Source organism: Cottoperca gobio, unplaced genomic scaffold (genome assembly GCF_900634415.1).
Source record: "Cottoperca gobio unplaced genomic scaffold, fCotGob3.1 fCotGob3_299arrow_ctg1, whole genome shotgun sequence".
Taxonomy (NCBI): domain Eukaryota; kingdom Metazoa; phylum Chordata; class Actinopteri; order Perciformes; family Bovichtidae; genus Cottoperca; species Cottoperca gobio.
This window is the reverse complement of record NW_021166908.1, coordinates 8,296-30,000: the sequence shown is the minus strand read 5'-3', so window position 1 is coordinate 30,000 and position 21,705 is coordinate 8,296. Positions and strand designations below refer to the sequence as shown.

Genomic DNA, 21,705 nt, shown 5'->3' with positions numbered 1-21,705 from the left:
GACAAAACAAGACATTTAAAGACAAACCTTGGCATTTGAGAAACTTGGACATGTTTCACTATTTTATAGAACAAACATTCATCTAGAAACACACAACCATTATGTTATGCAGCACTAGTTAATGTTAATACCCTGCTCACACACTAACTTAGTCAGAGGGGAGCTGAGGAGCCTCCTGCAGAAGCTGTGCAGTCGTGGGATTTGAACACATGATGGAGAATCAGGTTGAATTTTAAGACCAGTCTGTAAAATGTCGTCTCCATCATGTACATCCGTCTGTCAGATCGTCACTCGCTCTGAAGCCAGATATGTGCCCGATCATTTCAGGAAGTAGCTCGTGCTGTAGCAGAGAGTTAGTGACACAAGAGAACAAACAACCTCCTGTTAAACATGAAGCAGAGACGTGACGGCCTGCAGCCTCCCGACAGACGAGCCTTCGTGCGGTGCACAGTCTGGCCTCCTGCCGGGGGTTTGGTGGGGGGGAAAGATGTTTATTCACTCTTGCTGCTCTTTTGCATGCGGACATGATGCACTCTGCTGCTCCACACAAAGCATCGTGCGCTGTCGTCCTGCTGTTGGGTTTTTATGCAAACATGGAGTTGGTCACATGCACATGTTTTGAACGGACTTTATCGGCATTGTGAACGTGACAGGTGCACGAGAGAATCATCAGCATCGAGCAGCGACGCGTTCTGTTCCTGCTCCACGTGTGTGATGCTGCGCAGCAGCTGGTCAAACACTCAGGTCTCCATCGTGCAGCAGCTTCTAGAGTATCTGCACTGAACTGGAGTATGTCCTCATACTTTATACTTCTACTCCACTACATGTTTATGATAACGAATAATAAAACATATGATGTACAAACATACAACTTTATTGATGCCTTGGTGATTCACAAGCTTCACAGCAGAAGGTTTAATAAAATAAACACGCTCCTCTTTCACCAGCTGCAACATCAGAGTGACAGTTAATAATTATACTACAAGAACTTTCACTGGAGTACTTCTACACTGTGGTACTTTTACTGGAGTACTTCTACACTGTGGTACTTTTACTGGAGTACTTCTACACTGTGGTACTTTTACTGGAGTACTTCTACACTGTGGTACTTATACTGAAGTACTTCTACACTGTGGTACTTTTACTGAAGTACTTCTACACTGTGGTACTTTTACTGGAGTACTTCTACACTGTGGTACTTTTACTGAAGTACTTCTACACTGTGGTACTTTACTGAAGTACTTCTACACTGTGGTACTTATACTGAAGTACTTCTACACTGTGGTACTTTTACTGAAGTACTTCTACACTGTGGTACTTTTACTGAAGTACTTCTACACTGTGGTACTTTTACTGAAGTACTTCTACACTGTGGTACTTTTACTGGAGTACTTCTACACTGTGGTACTTTTACTGAAGTACTTCTACACTGTGGTACTTATACTGGAGTACTTCTACACTGTGGTACTTTTACTGAAGTACTTCTACACTGTGGTACTTATACTGAAGTACTTCTACACTGTGGTACTTTTACTGGAGTACTTCTACACTGTGGTACTTTTACTGGAGTACTTCTACACTGTGGTACTTTTACTGGAGTACTTCTACACTGTGGTACCTACACTGTGGTACTTTTACTGGAGTACTTCTACACTGTGGTACTTTTACTGGAGTACTTCTACACTGTGGTACTTATACTGGAGTACTTCTACACTGTGGTACTTTTACTGGAGTACTTCTACACTGTGGTACTTTTACTGGAGTACTTCTACACTGTGGTACTTTTACTGGAGTACTTCTACACTGTGGTACTTTTACTGGAGTACTTCTACACTGTGGTACTTATACTGGAGTACTTCTACACTGTGGTACTTTTACTGGAGTACTTCTACACTGTGGTACTTTTACTGGAGTACTTCTACACTGTGGTACTTTTACTGGAGTACTTCTACACTGTGGTACTTTACTGGAGTACTTCTACACTGTGGTACTTCTACACTGTGGTACTTTTACTGGAGTACTTCTACACTGTGGTACTTTATACTGGAGTACTTCTACACTGTGGTACTTATACTGGAGTACTTCTACACTGTGGTACTTTACTGGAGTACTTCTACACTGTGGTACTTTTACTGGAGTACTTCTACACTGTGGTACTTATACTGGAGTACTTCTACACTGTGGTACCTACACTGTGGTACTTTTACTGGAGTACTTCTACACTGTGGTACCTACACTGTGGTACTTTTACTGGAGTACTTCTACACTGTGGTACTTTTACTGAAGTACTTCTACACTGTGGTACTTATACTGGAGTACTTCTACACTGTGGTACTTTTACTGGAGTACTTCTACACTGTGGTACTTTTACTGGAGTACTTCTACACTGTGGTACTTTTACTGGAGTACTTCTACACTGTGGGTACTTTTACTGGAGTACTTCTACACTGTGGTACTATACTGGAGTACTTCTACACTGTGGTACTTTTACTGAGTACTTCTACACTGTGGTACTTTTACTGGAGTACTTCTACACTGTGGTACTTTTACTGGAGTACTTCTACACTGTGGTACTTTTACTGGAGTACTTCTACACTGTGGTACTTTTACTGGAGTACTTCTACACTGTGGTACTTTTACTGGAGTACTTCTACACTGTGGTACTTTTACTGGAGTACTTCTACACTGTGGTACTTTTACTGGAGTACTTCTACACTGTGGTACTTTTACTGGAGTACTTCTACACTGTGGTACTTATACCACAGTGTTGTTTGCTGTGAAGACAAAATGGCCATTCAGCTGCTTTGTCTCTTGTTGCTGTCGTGTGCTTGATATTATGCAAAACATGACTTTGTGAGAACAAAGAAGTCCGGTTGGAGTAGTTTCCCCTCAGGCAGCTGACGGGGTTCACCTTACGTGCCCTTGATTCACCGTGAAGGTGCATGAAGACGGCTCCTCACAGGTGTGCGTCTCTGTCCCGTCCTCTCTCGTCTCATGCCTTTCTCTCACACAGCAGAATGTTCTGGATCCAGCTTCTGTTTTCCCTCTCACTTGTCTTTGTGTCATTGTGTTGCTGTTTAATGAGCCGCTGTCGTGACAGCAGTATGCTGCCCGACCTGTCTGAGCAGAGCCCGCATCTCCACAAACACCTGCAGGCCGCAGGCAGGACCATAAAGAGCTGATGAGAAGTGAGCGAGTGGAGGATCCTCACCTGCAGCGCGTTGGTTCACTTGTTGTCTGTTCATCAGATCAAAAGCTTTCGGAGCAGGAGTTAGTGAGAGAGGAGATGGAGGGAAATGATATTCAGTGCACTCGGAGCTCAACATTTATCTTGGTCTCCACCACCTCCTGAAGCTCTCTGTAGCTCCTGTGTGCACAGGTTGTGAAGTGTATGAGAGATATTTATTACCTGAGAGCAGTAACTCATCATGTGGTCTGTTCATGTACATCAGCTGCTTCTCTTTAACGTCCTCACTGGAGGAACCAGCTCGTGTCACTCGAGGTGTTTGGACAGTTTTACAGTAACACAGTTAAAAGGTTCTGGTCCAGAACTTTAACTGTGGTCCAGTGTGTGTTGTGTTTGGACTGTGATGACATCGCGATTGGATTGAATGAGAGTCTTCATCAGTTGCTCTTCGCTGCATCAGAACGCAGTGATCATCATCACAAGTTCTCAGAACCTAATGTGACGTCTGAACACAGATATTCATCTTATTTCATTTATTTATCAGGAGAGATGTTTTGAAACCGGCAAGGTTTTAATGTCCTTTTGATTTAAACACCTTTCTCCTAAAGAAATGAGCTACAGACTGTGGGTCGGCACAGACTGTGGGTCGGCACAGACTGTGGGTCGGCACAGACTGTACACACAGACTGTGGGTCGGCACAGACTGTACACACAGACTGTGGGTCGGCACAGACTGTACACACAGACTGTGGGTCGGCACAGACTGTACACACAGACTGTGGGTCGGCACAGACTGTGTGTCGGCACAGACTGTGGGTCGGCACAGACTGTGGGTCGGCACAGACTGTGTGTCGGCACAGACTGTGTGTCGGCACAGACTGTACACACAGACTGTGGGTCGGCACAGACTGTGGGTCGGCACAGACTGTGTGTCGGCACAGACTGTACACACAGACTGTGGGTCGGCACAGACTGTACACACAGACTGTGGGTCGGCACAGACTGTGGGTCGGCATAGACTGTGGGTAGGCACAGACTGTACACACAGACTGTGTGTCGGCACAGACTGTGTGTCGGCACAGACTGTGTGTCGGCATAGACTGTGGGTAGGCACAGACTGTACACACAGACTGTGTGTCGGCACAGTCTGACGTCTGGAGGCTGAATCAGTTTCAGTTCTGTGTCCAATGTTTTTTTACTTTTCTTCCAAATAATGTGTTTTATTCTGGAATGAATCTGTTCATGTACGTCAGCTGTAATGGTAAAATAAGTGACTAATATGAAACCTATTTCCAGATTCTGTTGTCATTAAATCACCGATAAGCTTCCTGTGAGACGGAGCACAGACGGAGGAAGTTACAGAGTAACTTGGTGGCGTACACATCAAGAGCGTGGTGCCGGTCACGCCTAATGATTCCTCAAGATCAATACTCAGATATGGTCTGTGTTGGTTTTCCAGATGTGTTTCACATCCTGGCATTGTGCAGACGTCACTTTGTTTGACTTCATGCCTCTGATGTCATGAGACTTCAGCAACATGTGTCGGCCTCGTCCTGCGTTCCCTCATCTCCTTCTACGAGCTGCAGAAGCTGCCGGAGCTGCCGGAGCTGCCGGAGCTGCCGAAGCTGCCGGAGCTGACGGAGCTGCCGGAGCTGCCGAAATGCTTTTTGGTTTGACTAATGATTTGACTTCCAGAAGAGCAGACGCAGCTGCTTTGCATCAAGTGTCTGCTGACGACCAGTCTCAGCTTGCAGCCTCACGCACTGATCGGTGGTGAAGTGATGAAACACGAATGTTTTGTTCGTTCTTACAGTCAAACATTTTGGGAGATTGAGCTCATCTTGTGTCGTCTCTTACTGGACGTTGGCAGAAGGAGACTTCCAGCTTTTAGCTTTTAGAGTCGGTCTCTCGTTCTGCTGCGATCGTTAAACAATACATTCATCGATACATGAAAGAAACCGGTCATATAATCATGTAAACACCGTTTAGTAAAACCTCCTGAATTCATCATGTGGCTGCTGATGTCATCATTACCCATCATGCCCGGCTGTGTCTCCAGGCAACACTCGCCGCCCGCAGATGCTCTGACTCTCCTGTTCCCTGATGTCTGTGGTCTGCAGACTGAACCTCTCGATGACTGTTCAGCCTTCATTCGTCTGGAAACAGAAAAACTGCTCTGATGAATAAAAACAAACGGTGAAATCATTTAGTGGCGGGAAGATCTCCAGCATCAGAACATGTAGAAGAAGTGGATGTTCACAACACGTCTCTGGTCCCCACGTTGTGCTTCTGCAAGTTTTTAAAAGCATTGTGAACTTTTTAATCAGCAACTATTTTGATAATCAATTCATCGGTTGTGAATATTTTCAGGTTTATTTATTTCTTCCTCTATAACAGCAAACTGAATATCTTTGAGACCTTTCAGGGAACTCCTGTTGGACTTTCTGACATGTAGTTGTAGCCCTAAACCCCCCCCCCCCACACACCTTTTTCATAACGTGAGCAACATGACCAACAAAGCTTCCTGAGAAACTTCTGTCTGCGGGTATTTTGGAAACGTCTATAAAAGAGTTCCCAGACATCAATCATAGAGTTTACATGTACGGAGATTTATGTACGTACAGCCTGTTGGAATACTACATACATCATCATCTATGGACATGTGTGTGTGTAAATCATTTAAAATCATATATAGTCTCCTCATACATAGATCATTCTGCATAATGTTTAAATCAGCCAGCTGATCGATAAATCTTTATTTAGCTTCTACACCAACAGCACCAGGGCTTCACTTTCCTGAATGTTTAATATGTGTGTGTGTGTGTGTGTGTGTGTGTGTGTGTGTGTGTGTGTGTGTGTGTGTGTGTGTGTGTGTGTGTGTGTGTGTGTGTGTGTGTATACATGTATATATAAATGTTCTTTATTATAATAGAAGTAGTAAACGAACACATGTTTAACATCAACGTGTATTAAATCTTTGTGGATCTTTCCTGTCGTCGTCACTCGTCACAGTCCTGTTGATGCGAGCCTCCGTATCTGTTAATCAGACGCCATAAAAGTTCTCCGCAGTCTCAAAGGTTTTGTTTTCGCTCTGATGACCCTGTCAGGGTCTGTGCGAGCAGACCGGGGGCCCCGCCACTATCAGGGCAGTTTCTTTATGGGGATCCAAAGGCGAATGGTTTCTCTGCATTCCTGAGAACCATAAAGACAAACTGTTGTGCAGATGCAGCTTTGTGTTGCAATTAGCAGGGGGGGGGGGGGGTAGCTTAGAGGCTTTTGGGTCAAAGGGCTGCTTTTATTGTTTCTCTGTATTAACATGACGGCAGTGAGACATGAGACAGATGAAGAGTCGGGCTGAGACGAGTTCTCAGCAGGTTTAGTTCTGATGCATCAGGTGACTGCAGGAAGAGCCCTGATTGGTTGTTTGACAGCGTGGGGAAGTGAACCTTTGTGAATACATGAACGCTGCCCGCTCTTTCTTTATTCGTCGACTCTTTATTATTTTTTGTGCTTTCTTCCCTCTCAACGACTTATTTCCTTGAAGTATGGATTCCATATGGAAACTCCCACTCGTCCCATAAACCTGAGCAGAGCTGATAAGAGTTTATCAGGCAGAAGGATTCAGAGCAGTTGTTCAGGTTCTCCAATTATTAACGAAGTCTTGGCCCGAAGATATTCTGCTTGTTTTCCTCGTAAAAGGACTCAAAGACATTTAGAATTGTAGTTCATCAACTAGTTTCCTTTGAGGTCGCCGCGCCTCTCGTGTGCCGCGTGGACTGAACATTTCAACAGACACGACGGCTTCTGGGTTTCAGCTGTGAGGATAAAGTAATAACAAAAGATGTTTTAGTTGAAGTGTATAAGGTGTGAAGTGGTGGAGTTAGTTTGTCCCTCTGCAAAGGGAGGAAGAGGAGGCACCTGCTCTGAGCGTCGACTCATTTGAAATGATTTATGAGTTTTAAAGGATTTTAGCTTTTCTTTTAATCCAGAGAAGTTTTGCTGAGGACTTTACAAATCCATAAAATACAAAGTGTGTGTGTGTGTGTGTGTGTGTGTGTGTGTGTGTGTGTGTGTGTGTGTGTGTGTGTGTGTGTGTGTGTGTGTGTGTGTGTGTGTGTGTGTGTGTGTGTGTGTGTGTGTGTGTGTGTGTGTGTCGTCCTGAGAGGCACACAGGAGCCTCAGTGAGAAGGAAACAGAGTAAATACTCAAGACTGTCATTTCACAGAGCGTTCAGATTACACTGACGGGAGAGATGAGACCAGTGGGGACAGACGATGGACAGCAAGCAGACAAGACTGACTACACACACACACACACACACACGCTGCACAGTGTTGAAATGCTTCTCTGCTGCTCATCAGCACCTCGTCAGGTAACTGATAGTTAATCCGCTCAGTTGGTTTCACCTTCATGTCAGTATAATTTAATATTTGTGTTGCTTACTTCTGACACATGGAAGCAATTTATTAAATCATTTTAGCACTTTTTAACTGGTGCTATATATATATATATATATATATATATACAGTATGTGTGTGCGTGTGTGTGTATATATATATATATATATATATATCTGTTTTTTATATTTGATCAACTGATAATAGAAATGATTAAGAACATGTTCTGCTCATCATACTTTCAGATAAATTCATTGATTAAAGTTCTGCATCTCATAAAAAGAGATTTGTTCATCAGGATTTAAACAGTCAGTCTTGAGTTAAACACGCGTTTCATTACTCGCTCTCATGCGTCCCCTCGTCCCGTCGGCAGCGCTGTGTGTCTGTCACATTTGTGTTGGCAGATCTATTTTTAACTCGCAGTGTTTAGGTTTTACTGCATCTTTCTCATTCCTTCAGGGTTCGTCTTCTTCAAACCTCCTTCAGCGGTCACACCCAGGGGGAAGTGTGTGTGTGTGTGTGTGTGTGTGTGTGTGTGTGGTCTGCAGTAAAGATCCTGAGTGTAACGGCTTGTGCACCTCTAAAGGAGAGATGCTCTGCTTCATAGACTCTGAATCACACACACACACACACTCACCAGTTAGTCAAGATTAAGATCAGATAATGTCGAGTCTTGTTGCTTTAACAAATCTTTTCTCTGTAATTCCATGAATGTCACAAGTGGATCTGATTAGTTTGACAGTTGCATCTCCGTGGTAACACAAGGACACCGCAGCAGCGGTTATATCGTTATGTCTGCGTGGAAATACCCGGCGCAGGTCTCGGCTCATCTGCAGAATAACCGGTAACACCAATCTGAACCGCTGGAAACACGTCATTCAGCATAAAAAAAGCAAATAAATGTTAGTTGACTGAGAGGAGAAGAATACTCTAAATATATAAATATATAAATATATATATATATATATATATATATATTATATTATATTATATATATATATATATTATATTATATATATATATATATATATATATATATGGCTTAAATCTGCATTCTTATAGTTTTACTTGACGTGATCCACGTTGTGCTTTACTCTCTTTATCCCAAATAAATGTAACACTCATCACTTCCTGTGTCCCAGTGGATGTTGCCAGGGAAACCAGTTATAAGTAGTAGTATAAGTAGTAAAGGGAAAAGCCTTTAACTGTGTAGTAGTGGAAGTTTGTTGTTCTTCACCAGCTGCATTCACACACAGACCAATAGCACCAGGAGCGTTTCACTGTTTGCCGATTTTTATTTCAACCAAACACAATAACAGTTCATTAATTTAGGTGCTAACTCGTGGAACACACTGAATGAGTAACTACATCTGCATGTGGGTGAACGTCGGTCTGTCCTCCTGGTTCTGGTTTGTGAGGGCAGCGAGCTCCGCTGGGAAACAGGAATGTGAGATATGGAGGAGGAAGTCTTCTTAATAGTTCCTGCTTCCTCTCGCTCGTCTGTATATCTTTCAATTAAATGTGGATTTGGTGGAACCGAGCCATGTCACAGCCACCTTATCACCATCTGCAGCACATTAATCTCTCCAAATAATTACAGCAGTTAAACAAATGCTCTATCCATGTTAAACAAATACTTCACCAAACAGTAGCTGCTGCTGTGACGCTGCCTCAGAGTGTTACGGAAGCTTTAACATGTTTTACCCAAAAGTGATAGAAACTCGAACCCTGGCAGCGACGGTGCAGCTTTTCTTCAGGGACAGTTTTCCTGCTTTTCCTTGAATAGACGATTGTGGCGTCGGCCCTCACAGACAGACGTTCTGATATCGTCGTCTGTCCAGTTAGACGTTCTCGTTGGCGTCTTCGTGTAAATGTCCCATCTTAGTCACCCTCGCATTTGTGTTCTGACGTCTCGCTCCTCCGGGTCATGTCCAGACACTTCCAGGTGCATCTGTGAAACAGAAAAGTCAGATGTGTGACAGTGTTGTCTCGGTCTTTGTGTTTACATGGCGGTGTGCTCACTCCTGATTCGCTCTGGTGTAAAGAAAGGAGCCTGGGAACATATCTGGGGAATCACTTATTGAAGAATAACTAGTTACACGCCGTCTTGATCTCCTGCTTTAACCTTCACTCTCCTTTTGTTTCTTTTCAGATTCGATTAGAGTTGGACAAATACCTCCCGCCGGTCAACGGCCCTCTCTTAAGTAACCTGATTGACACTGTTGACAGGAAGTACAGACGAGATAGCGCCTCTGTGGTCGACGAGTACTTCTCGGAGGACAAGATGCCGACTCCTTACAGCCTCAACATCAACGTCATCCTTCCCAGCACCACTCACCTCCGCACGGGCCTCTACCGACCCAACACCAAGACTCTCACAGTGCATCAGATCAAGACCGAGCCCGGGCTGGAGGTGCCCTGCTCCATCCCCCCCACCACCACCCAGGCCCTGCCAGACTTCACCTCTGTCTTCAGCGTGCCGCCTGTAGTCAACAACGTCTTCATCAAACCAGACATGAGCTCCGGAGGAGTGAGTTTGCCCTCAGGGTCCCAACATCAGCAGCACCAGCCAAATCTGGACTCTGAGCTTCACATCGGCCCCCCCGGCCCCCCAGTCACATGTCTACCACATGCCCATCAACAGCTGTGCTGACCTCACCATGACTCTGTCCCACAGCAGCCCGCCAATACATGCCTCCATGAGTGGCAGGACCATGCTGAACCTTGGCAACGTTGCATTGCCGACAAGCAACGGCAACTACATGATGGCGGAGCACCAACTACCGCAGCACCACGGGTACTACCACGCCTCTCCGACCCACTCCTCCCAACACACGGCGCCCCACAGCCTGCCTCCCTCACCCCCAAACTCTCAGCCAGGGAGCCCGGATGGTCAGGCAGAGCTGCTCAGCTTAGCGTACCAGCAGCGTCTGGGAGGGATGAAGGTGACGGGGTTGTCACCACACGCCATGCTGATGACACATGGCCAGGGTGTCCTGACGGGTCCCAAATACAATCGGCGGAACAACCCAGAGCTGGAGAAGAGGAGGATCCACTTCTGTGACCACCCAGGTGTGTGTTGTATTTTACCAGATATCCCAGGTAAACATGTGATCAGTGAACGCAGCACGTACCACTGATCACATGCAGAGCGCCTCAGGCATCGTAAGAAAACAGTATGCAATCCAATATCTGCCCACACACACAGATTAAACATTAAAGTGCTACTACTGTATGCTTCCATTTTAAACACAAGCACAATTAGAAGCTGGAGCTCTGCACACATTCCTGGACTTTATTCAAAGTCTGCTCCACAAATATACAAATGAAAGCAAGTTTCAACATAACCACTCCAACAAGTTGGTGCAAATTGCTTTCTACTAATGTCACTGTTGTGTAAATAAGCTCCACTCCCAAAGCAAAAGCACAAATGCAAATAAGTTAGTAAAACACTGCCTCTCTCAAATGTCACAAACACAAACCAGGTTTATAACACACTGCAACAACATTGAACTCTATAAGACATTTAGTCTCACGCTCAGCCTTGAAGATTTAAATTATTGGGAGACTAATTGTTTGAAATGGTCCATTTGGGTTCCCTTACCAAAGGTCTCCCCTTACATACAGTCCTCTGGTATACCATTGTCACTGGGTCACAGGTGAAACGGCACATCTTCTGCTTGTTAACAGCTTTATGGCCGAGGTAAACTCAGCGTCAGCCCGGCTCATGATCTCTCTCTGTCGTTTCTTCTCAGGCTGCTCCAAAGTTTACACAAAGAGCTCTCATCTGAAGGCACACCAAAGGACGCACACGGGTAAGAAAAGACTTTCTGTGGGTTTAACTTGACAAAGATGCTGCTGCCATGACACTTTAGTAAAGTGACCATTTTTAGCTAAATTGTCGAATTTGAAACAGTGAATACCAATCACTTAATGCAGGCGCTCTGTCTGAACCAACGCAATGCTTCATCAGTAGATGATAATCTGACTCCCCAGCAGTAACAGCTGACTGGACTTTCTGTTTAGAGATTCAGTCACTGACCTGATTGAAAATAGTTCAAAATACTACTTTATATCCTGTAATACGGCTTTCTTGTGTGCAAAGCAACCTGATGACACAAAGAAGTTCTGAGAGTCAGGTTGAAGTTCAGCCTGTGTGTGTGTGTGTGTGTGTGTGTGTGTGTGTGTGTGTGTGTGTGTGTGTGTGTGTGTGTGTGTGTGTGTGTGTGTGTGCGCGCTCCACAGAGGAACACTATTGTTTTGTGTGGTAACTATCAAATTGTCGACATGCAGGAAGTGTTCTACCTGTGTGTTCTGAACGAATCCTTCAGTCAGAAGCTCAACCATTGAACTCACAGCTCAGTTGGCTTCAGCTTATTTATTTGTATATTGCATATTTTGTCACTTCGCCAGTTTCGATACACCCACTATAATAACTGTAACTATAATAGAGGTGAAGAACACAATGAAGAGGAGAAACACGCAGCGGTGGTTTGCACAAGAGTTCTACTTGGTCATGTTTATTCGTGTTCATACCTGTCCTCTGAGCAGAGAGAGAGAGGAGGGAGGGAGGGAGGAGGGGAGGATGAAGGAAAGAGGAAAGAGGAGAAAGAGAGGGAAGACGTGTTGTTAAAGCGAAGGCCAAACCAGTTACTCCTGCTTCTCAGTCCCTTTTCAGAGGATGTCGAAGGAGGAGGAAGGTGGGGGTTTGCAGAATGGGGGATGGTTTCCTTGTGTTTCCCTCCTGTAAGATGAAACCTGAGGATTTCCCTGCAGCCTCAGACTCTGATTTTGGAGATTTACCTATTTATGCGATAAAAGCTGCAGACAGCCTCCAGTGTGAAAACAGTGACGGAGAGAACAAGTGAATGAATGTGCAAATAGAAACAGATCTTTCTGTGGTCATAAATAGATAAGATGAAGCTTTATGGATCCCAGTGGGGAAGTTGTTGCAGCAGGATACAGCGACGCAGAAGACAAATAGAGTGTAAAATATGCAGTGAGAACAGTAAACAAACAATCCAATAAAGCAGTAAGAGAGTGGAGAACATTTTACAAGCGTGCTGTTCACAATTTCAACACAAATATAAACTGTCTCACTTTGTGCCACATTGCCAATGGTTGAATCATCGTGTGGTTGCCGATCAATGCACAGCCGCAAAATCATTTAGCACCTGGGGGAGGTTTTGTTTTTAATGTGATATCAAAGTGATCAAACTGTCAAGCTCCTCTGTTTCCTGAAGGCATCATTCTGAATGCTTGTGGTTCTTCTGCTGGGCTACAACACGATGTGGCCATTAAATGTGTCTTACTGACTCATTGACCACAACGTGTTGAAATGAACATGTGCAACAGTTTAAAGAGATCCAATGGGCTGTTGGTTCCCAACTCTTTTAGCTTTTGACCCCTCAAAACAGAGCCATGTCTTTCTGTGTCCACTCACCGCAGCATGAAGGTACAGGTAGATACAGGTTGTGACCACTTCATCCAAAGTGAGGTTCTTCTTAGTAGGGCTGCACGATTTATCCTTTCAGCATCGACATCGCAACGCGGCGTGCAGACTCTGCACACACAGCAAAGCATCAATCTCAATCCTCAATTTATTAAATAATCAAAGTCAAAACCTGAAAATGATCAAGGAACAGAAGAAAAACAACCAGAAGAAAGATTTGGTTGCAAAAAGAAACGTCAGTAGTGTATATATATATATATATATATATAGTAGTAGTAGTTCGGATACAGAAACCAATAACTTAAAGAATAGGAATGTCACTCTTTAATTATTGTGCAGCCCAACTTCTCAGATACTTTATTCAAAGCATTTTGCAGACATATGGTCAAATAATTTGGTTATTCACAAGAAAAACGGCAAAAAGACCACAAACAACCACTGCAATAAAGCGCGCCTAAAATAACCCAGTTGTTGTTGATTTAACAAATGCATTTCTAGAATTGGCAGCTTTTAGGACTTACAATAAACAACTAAGTAACTTTACCTTTATCTTCTCAGTGATTCGGCTCATTGTGTTCAGTCAACACATAATTGCAGCACGTTTAGACAGCCAGCCTGAAGCATGTAACAGACTGCAGTGTGTGTGTGTGTGTGTGTGTGTGTGTGTGTGTGTGTGTGTGTGTGTGTGTGTGTGTGTGTGAAAAGTGAACGCCCTGGTTTACTCATCCTGGTCCCTCTGTGGATCTCACAGACTGGTTTCACTTGCAACATGGAAGAACCAGGCTTGCCCATTCTGGTCTTGCATTCAGTTGATAGTGACTCATGAGTTTAGTTAAGAAACATTGGGCCTCATGCGAGAACACTTATCTTAACATTCTCTTTTTTTCTCGTAGTGTGGACAAAACATAGATCTCAGTTCTATACTGCCTATAATATGGAGATCTGGATGGATATTCATCTACTATCACTGTTGCTCTAAATAAGTTCATCTCTCATCTCTAAAACAGACGCTCACTGTTGGTCTGCACCCTTAAGCTTAATCTGTGGAGTACCTCAAGGCTCCGTCCTAGGTCCCCTATATTTTCAATGTATGTGCCTCCTCCTGAACAAATCAACCGTAGCCCTAAATTGTTTGTTTTTTTAATAGAAAATAAAGTGTTTTTCTGCTCCCTGAACTATTATATTTATTATAAATGTTGTAACCTGACAGTATTTGAATCTAAACTTAGCTTTGGAAAACAAACCTTGATTAAACTAGTCCAGTACCGTTTGCATTTTCCTCCATTCTCTAACTTTCAGAAAGTTATTCATGCTTTATCTTTTCCAGAATTGATTAATGCAGCTCTATGTTTGCCAACTTGAGTGTTAAAGCCTGTTCACACCTTCAACTCATACATGACGCTGCAGCCAGTCTCTGATCCACAGCAAATATAAGAGATAACATAACCCAGATTGTAACCTCTACATTGGCTTCAAGTTGATTTAAAACTTTTCTTATTGATAAAATACAATCTTTGTGTCCCCATTACAGTGTAACTATAGGATTTAAAGACATAGACACCAATAGTTTCTGAGTTGGGGTTAAACATTTAACAATAATAATATCTATCAGAAAAACAATACCCAAGTTGACGTTGAAATTGTTTTGTCCAAAACCCAAAAGGGAAATGTTGCCAATAACTTCTCTGTAGATCTATCTGCGCATAGAGACTCAGCCAAAAGGAGACTTTCTGCATGCATGTCATCTTTCTTTACAGCAGTAATAATCTTCATGCTGCATCAACACTCTGTCATGTGATTTATTTCAACTCACTGGAATTGGGATATGAGTTTTTGTTCCCTTGAGGCAATAGTAACAGGAAGCTGTGTGTGTGTGTGTGTGTGTGTGTGTGTGTGTGTGTGTGTGTGTGTGTGTGTGTGTGTGTGTGTGTGTGTGTGTGTGTGTGTGTGTGTGTGTGTGTGTGTGTGTGTGTGTGTGTGTGTGTGTGTGTGTGTGTGTGTGTGTGAAGTATCAGATTAATTTTCTTCACCAAAGGTAACCTACTTTCCGATAGTTGATATGAACTGGTGACCCTCATAGAGATAATCATCTGTTCTGTGTGGAGTTCTTTATGTTCATTAGTTCTTCAAACGCTGAGTTTCTCCAGGTTGCTGTGGTTTCCTCCCACAGGTCAAAGACAAGCAGCTTAGGTCAACTGAAAACTCTAGATTGGTGTTAATGTGTTTCTTTGTGTGTTGGCACTATGACCTGTGCACCCTGCATCCCACACAATGCATGCTGGGACAGGCACATGGCTGATGCTCAGCCTGTACATGAGGCTCAGGTTAACAGCTTGATGTGTAAAGACTAATATACGAGATCATCAGCTCAAATTTTACCTGATGGGGCTGGTTTCTGTTGTGAAACTGTCTATAGGCGAAGAAGTTTAACTGGACTAGGTCACCAGTGGTGTCATATGACTAAATACATTCACTTAAAGTGTCAAGTTTCTTCCTTTTTATTATGAAGTGAATTATGTTTGCACAACGTAGGCTGTAGAATGACAACACCGTCTGTGTTTAGATTGGTTCCCTATAAGCCTCGCCTCACTTTGCTGTTCTGTGTGCCCCTGCGTTCTCCCTGGACAAGGAAGGCTTCTTTTAGGAAACCAAATGCAGTGTGTCCTGTGCAGTGTTGCCAACACTTTTCAATCAAAGTAGCTCCAAAAGTCGCTCATTTGCATATTGGCGACGTCATCCTGCATTTATTTGCATAAAAATGCATAGTGGCTGTCTGTTGCAGCGAGAGAGAGAGAGAACGTGTCTGCGATTACTCTGAACAGGAATGAATTACAAAATAATATAGTTTTACATTACAGGTCATTTAGCAGACGCTCTTATCCAGAGCGACTTATAGGGAACTAACTACAGGGACAGTCTCCCTGGAGCAACTCAGGGTTAAGTACTTTGCTCAGAGGCACAATGGTGCAGCCCTGGTATTGAACTCACAACCATCTGGTGTTGAGTTTGGAAGCCAGACCACTAGGCCACCAGCACCCTCCACATTTGAATATATTTGAGGAAAACAAAGGGATCCAGTCGTCTCTGGAGACGCTGGAGGTAAAGTGGTCTTTTAGTTTTGAGCTACTTTTACTTCACAGCTTTTTCCTTTTATGCTACGTTATACTTCTGCTAGATAAATGTACAACATTCATTTGGCACCTTTTGTTACAAAGATTCTACATAGAAAACATGTGAGAGGCTTTTAAATGATGACTCCACCCTGTTGAGGAGGCAAAGAAGGAAGAGGGAGAGTGATACGTTGGATCAGTAAGTAACACATCCTGCCTACTAATTAATACTACAGAGCTGTTAGCCGAGCTGCTAGCGGCAGCCATGTTGCTCACGGTGTTGAAAATCAATCTTCTTCTTTCTACATTTACTTTATTAAAGGATCTGAATACTTGAGAAGCTCACGAGGTGCCGTTCTATCTATTTTATGGTCATTGACAGCTCAATATACCGGTGCGGGCTTCCAACCTTGACCATGGCCTACGAAGCCATTTCAGCTAATTGTGTAAGTGTGTGTGTGTGTGTGTGTGTGTGTGTGTGTGTGTGTGTGTGTGTGTGTGTGTGTGTGTACATGTGTGTGTAAAGAGTAAAGCGCTATCGGCCTGATTAGGGAACCCTCCTGCCCTCTTCACAAACACTCACTGAGCTGATAAAGCTAAGAGGTCCACAAAGAGTTTATGGGCGTCCTGGAGAGCCTGGAGGTGTTTGCTCTTTGACTCAGTAAAACAGATGTTATAAAATGTTACTATCATAACATATTTATACGAGACTGTAGTCATTCAGGGTATGAAGGGGTCGAGGTAGAAGAAATGATATTACATGTGGTTTGACAGAATCTAGGTTGTTTATTAACAGTGTGTGTGTGTGTGTGTGTGTGTGTGTCAGAGAGAGATAATAGTTTTTAGCCGTCTGATCAAACAGCTGCTGTCCGTCGGTACTAAAGAGCTGAAGCCTTTAAGAGATGAAAAATAGAAACCAACATCATCTGCGTGTGCTAGTTTACAACAAGTTCTTTCTACGTAAGGAGTTGAAAAAGTGTGAGAAGAGAAACTGCATAGTTACAAACCACTGCAGAGTGAATGAGTGCAGAAACATCAATACTTTAATAGTTATATTGATTTTTAAAGATCTGGTTTTAATGCAAACGTTTCAGCACGTCTTGACAAACCCCAGTTTCATGGGTTCAAACTGCGGCGTCATGAAGAGAGATTGAGAAAAGAAAGTTGAGTTTCAGGATCTTTCTGAACGCACTCACAAGTTCTGTTTCAGTCAGAGTTCTTATCACTTCACAGGTAATAAGTCGCCCAACAGGTAAATCTTCAAACTGTAGACTAAAGGGAAGTGGAAGATGGATGTGTGGAGGGAGAGGTTTGACCTTTTGGCAGCTTGTTTAGAAACACATGTGTTTGTTCTGTGCGTGAATGTGTCGTGTTTCACCTGTTTGCCAGCCCTCGGGATAATAAGTCTCGGACAGCGCAGCTATAGAGAAAACCAAACACACCTGCAGCTCAAGGGCCTTTTATACGGAGACGTGTGTACTCCACCTCTACACACACATCAAGAGCGGGTAACTGGAAACAGGATATCGTCCTGATAGTGGGCTGGAGGGCCTCTGGTGTGTGGGCTGAGCTGCTCGGGTCTAATGGTGTCCATCCAAACGTGTGTTTTAATCACTTTAAGGTTTAATTGTTCTTGTTCTAGGAGAGGTCTGATATTCTAGAAATATGGATTTCAAGAGGTTTTTAATGAATATTTCTGGATAAAAACTCCCTCAAACACAAAAACACACTTTCTGCAGTCCTTCATCGTTTAGTCCTTCCTATCGCCGGCCCCCCGTGTGCTCTTTGGACCCCCTCGCTCCACTAATGGCTGTCACTGAGTGATTGATGACCAATAGCAGAAGTTATCTAATCAGCACCAATGAGGCCGGTGCTGGTAATGAGCCCTTGATGAGGTCTTGAAAATGAGACCATGTGTCTCAATGAGATCTTTACCTGTATAAATAAAGGCTAAATAAAAAAAGACACACAAACAGTTTCCTCTGCTAACGACACAACTAAGAAATAAAAATAATTCAGGCTCAACAACAAATAAGAAGCTTCTTTAAAACAAGTTTGTTTATGAATCTTTTACTTCTTGCTCTGGAAAGTACCAACCCACAGTTTAAGGAATTTGTGTGTGTGTGTGTGTGTGTGTGTGTGTGTGTGTGTGTGTGTGTGTGTGTGTGTGTGTGTGTGTGTGTGTGTGTGTGTGTGTGTGTGTGTGTGTGTGTGTGTGTGTGTGTGTGTGTGTGTGTGTGTGTGCGCTATGAAAGATGACATGTTTTCGTTTTCAACGTTTGGGTGGAGTAGGATAAGTGCCGTGTTAAGATTTATTTGGCTCGTTATTCTGCGCTGCTTTGTATTTACATTTTACAGATTCTGCATTCTATACTTTCTTATCCAGCGTCATAAAACACTCATTTATGAATATGAGCATTTTAAACTGTAGCAATGTTTACGTACATGTCTGCAAGCGTGAAAACAAAACAAGACAAACAATGCTACATACACACGCACACACACGCACACACACACACTCTGAAAACACAATTTGTGTTGTTGGTATTAAAAACTCACAAAACTTCCTGATCCATGAGTTCTCTCTGAAGTCTCACTCACACTTCTGATAATGACAGATGTAACTGTAAAATAAAAAGGTGTGTCAGTAACAACAAAGTGAGCTGTGATGACACACACACACACACACACACACACACACACACACACACACACACACACACACACACACACACTGTGATTAAGTAAAGACATTAAAATCACTTTGATTTTCTTCTCTAACTGAGCTGAACAAACATCTTGTGTGTGTAACGTAAGAGTTGAGCCCTTTGTCTCAAACGTTGCATCATGGGATTGAATCTCGCCGCTCGAGTGTTTACAGGAGGAACACCACATCTCTCTGGGCCACACTGATACATACTCATTACCCCCTTTTACTAATACACACACTTCCTCACACCTTTATTGTGAAAGGACAGTTCCTGACGAGATGTGTTGGCTTCACTACGTCGATCAGCTGCTGCAGGATCAGACGTCAGTTTACTGTTATTTGGTTGTTTTCTTGCATTAAACAGACAATTCTCAAGTCTGTGATATTAAAATGCGTCTAACACCTCGAAGGGGCTTCAAAGAACCTCCCGCTCATCTGCGTTACGTGCAATGATGTATGTTTGGTCACACACTGGGAGGAATTCTGGATCTCAAGCAGCAAGTCTTTGGAAACAGAATACAGACTTTACTTCAGGCACGCAAAACGTTTCATCTTTTTAAAGCCCTCATGGTGTTCGCTTGCTTTAGTTTCTGTCGTGTGGACAGATGTAGCAGCACAACTTGGCGCTGTCTGTATGAATCAGGGCGTTGCTGGAAATAAACCTCAGATTGTATATACAAAACGATACCATGTTTTCAGATTGTAAGTAACTGTAGTGCTAATGCCTCGGTCCTTTCTCTTGCAGGTGAGAAGCCGTACCGCTGCACCTGGGAGAGCTGCGACTGGCGTTTCGCCCGATCGGACGAGCTCACCAGACACTACCGCAAACACACCGGAGCCAAACCCTTCAAGTGCATCGCCTGCAGCCGCTGCTTCTCACGCTCCGACCACCTGGCCCTGCACATGAAGCGTCACCAGAATTAACTCGGACGCACCTGAACGTACAAACCATCACATAATCACACACAGCAGAGTCCACACGTGACCTGAACTCAACAGACACAGAATCATCCTGGTGCTCCTCGCTAACACATGGACTGATAGCAGTATCTGAAGTGCAACACCAACACACTCCATGATGAGTAGCGCTTGTTGCTACACCTGCAGGCTGAGAGGACTGAGCTCTGCTCTCTGGCAGACTCACCTGCTGGTTACACCAACGTCAACAGTGGGAATTGCAAAGAAAACATGCAAGAAGGTTTTTAAAATGAAGGCGAGACTCCAAAGAACTTTTAATAAGAACTTCTAATCTGTCAACAAAATGAAACCAGAACGTTGAACCTGCTTTATCCCATGTTCACATTTCGCAAATTAGCACAAATTGAATAACATAATGCCTCATTTGCATATTTAAACATCCCATTTCAGAAAACGTGTGTGTTAATGTGAGTGATGAAGTGGGGACGTCTCAGCTGATATCGATTAGTTAAGAAATGTTTCCCTGTTCACCTGCAGCGTCTCAAACATCTGGCGAAGTGTCCTTCAGCTCCAGGCGTTGTGAAAGGAACCGTCACAGCTCTATAGCGTGTACTCCTGAGATAACTGCTCGCTGCTATCAGTCAACAGTGTTTGCTGAGGACTCAACACCAGCTAATGATCTACCAGGGACTCAGGATGATTCTGGTGTCTGTTCTCATCACTGGAGCTCTGATTCTAAACATGCAACACTTTCACATCCACACACTCCACATGCTTTACTGCAGAACTGTGTCAGGCTGCGTCCAGGACTTGGGGGCTCCTTCTGATTTCATCCTGGAAACACTTTCTTCTCCTAAACAGCAGCCGCCATCTTTTATCCTTGTGAGGTACGAACTTTCAGGGACGTGTGGACATCCCTCCATCCTGCCTTGTAAATACGTGTTTATATACGTGTGTGTGAGAACACAACGAATGTATTGAGATTTATACTTGACAATTTTCTTCTTTTTGTTTTTTACATGTTGTAATATTCCATGTAGAAGCTTCCTGGTGATGTAATCTTCCTTTAAGGGCCTAAAGAAACAAAACAAAGAGTAAGCAAGCGATCATCACACACAATCTGAGAACTCTCCATGGAAAAGTTAATAATGGTCTAGTTCTGCTTGTTTCGGCACAGGTAATACCTGTCGAGCTCGCGGAGCACAGCGATTTCCCAATGTTTGTATCCATGACATTACCTGTTGCCAGGGCGACCGGCTCCTCTGACGACAGCTGGCGGTTTGCTTGCAGTTTCTATTCAGCGCTTTGTGTTTTCCTCCTGTATTTGTTCAGTACTTGATCTAAAGACGTGTGGACCTGTGATGTTATCAGTCCTGATTGTGTTTGATGTGCGGTTGGTGAATTACTGGCCGAGCGGCAGGTTCACGTTCCCGTGACGTTAACTGTGGCTCCTGCTGTGCTCTGCTCCGGGATGCATTTTTGTGCAGTGGTGTAACTTGCACGCTTGCCAATGACGGGAGTTATTATGTACAGTACAAATGAAGAGTCTGACTCCATGAACTGAACCAGTCGACCACCTTTTCTCTTGAGATGTAACATCAGCACAGACAGTTGATTTGTAAACCTTCACATTCCCATGATTACTCATTGTAGACGAGCTACTTCTTTATTTACGCAGAAAACCAACGCAAACCTTTTGCAGTTCGTCAGGGTCCTGAAATGTAAAAGTCTTAAAGTGTAACTTGTATAGTGATAATCCAGAAATCCCAGACAATTTAGAGGCTATAAAATACTTCATCTACATGGCAGTGGATTATGGTTCAACATATTATTGCAAAGCATAGTGTATAAGTTATACACTCCTCAGCTTTTCATTGTGAAAGTCAGAATACAGAGACGCGTGTTAGTAAAGTCATGTCTACAAATTTCTC

General features: G+C 43.6%; 1 pseudogene; it reads left to right on the top strand.

The window, feature by feature from the left end:
• The window catches only part of LOC115005398 (Krueppel-like factor 5), a 22,839-nt pseudogene extending 1,484 nt beyond the window's left edge, over positions 1–21,355 (top strand).
• Positions 21,356–21,705: the final 350 nt, after the last annotated feature.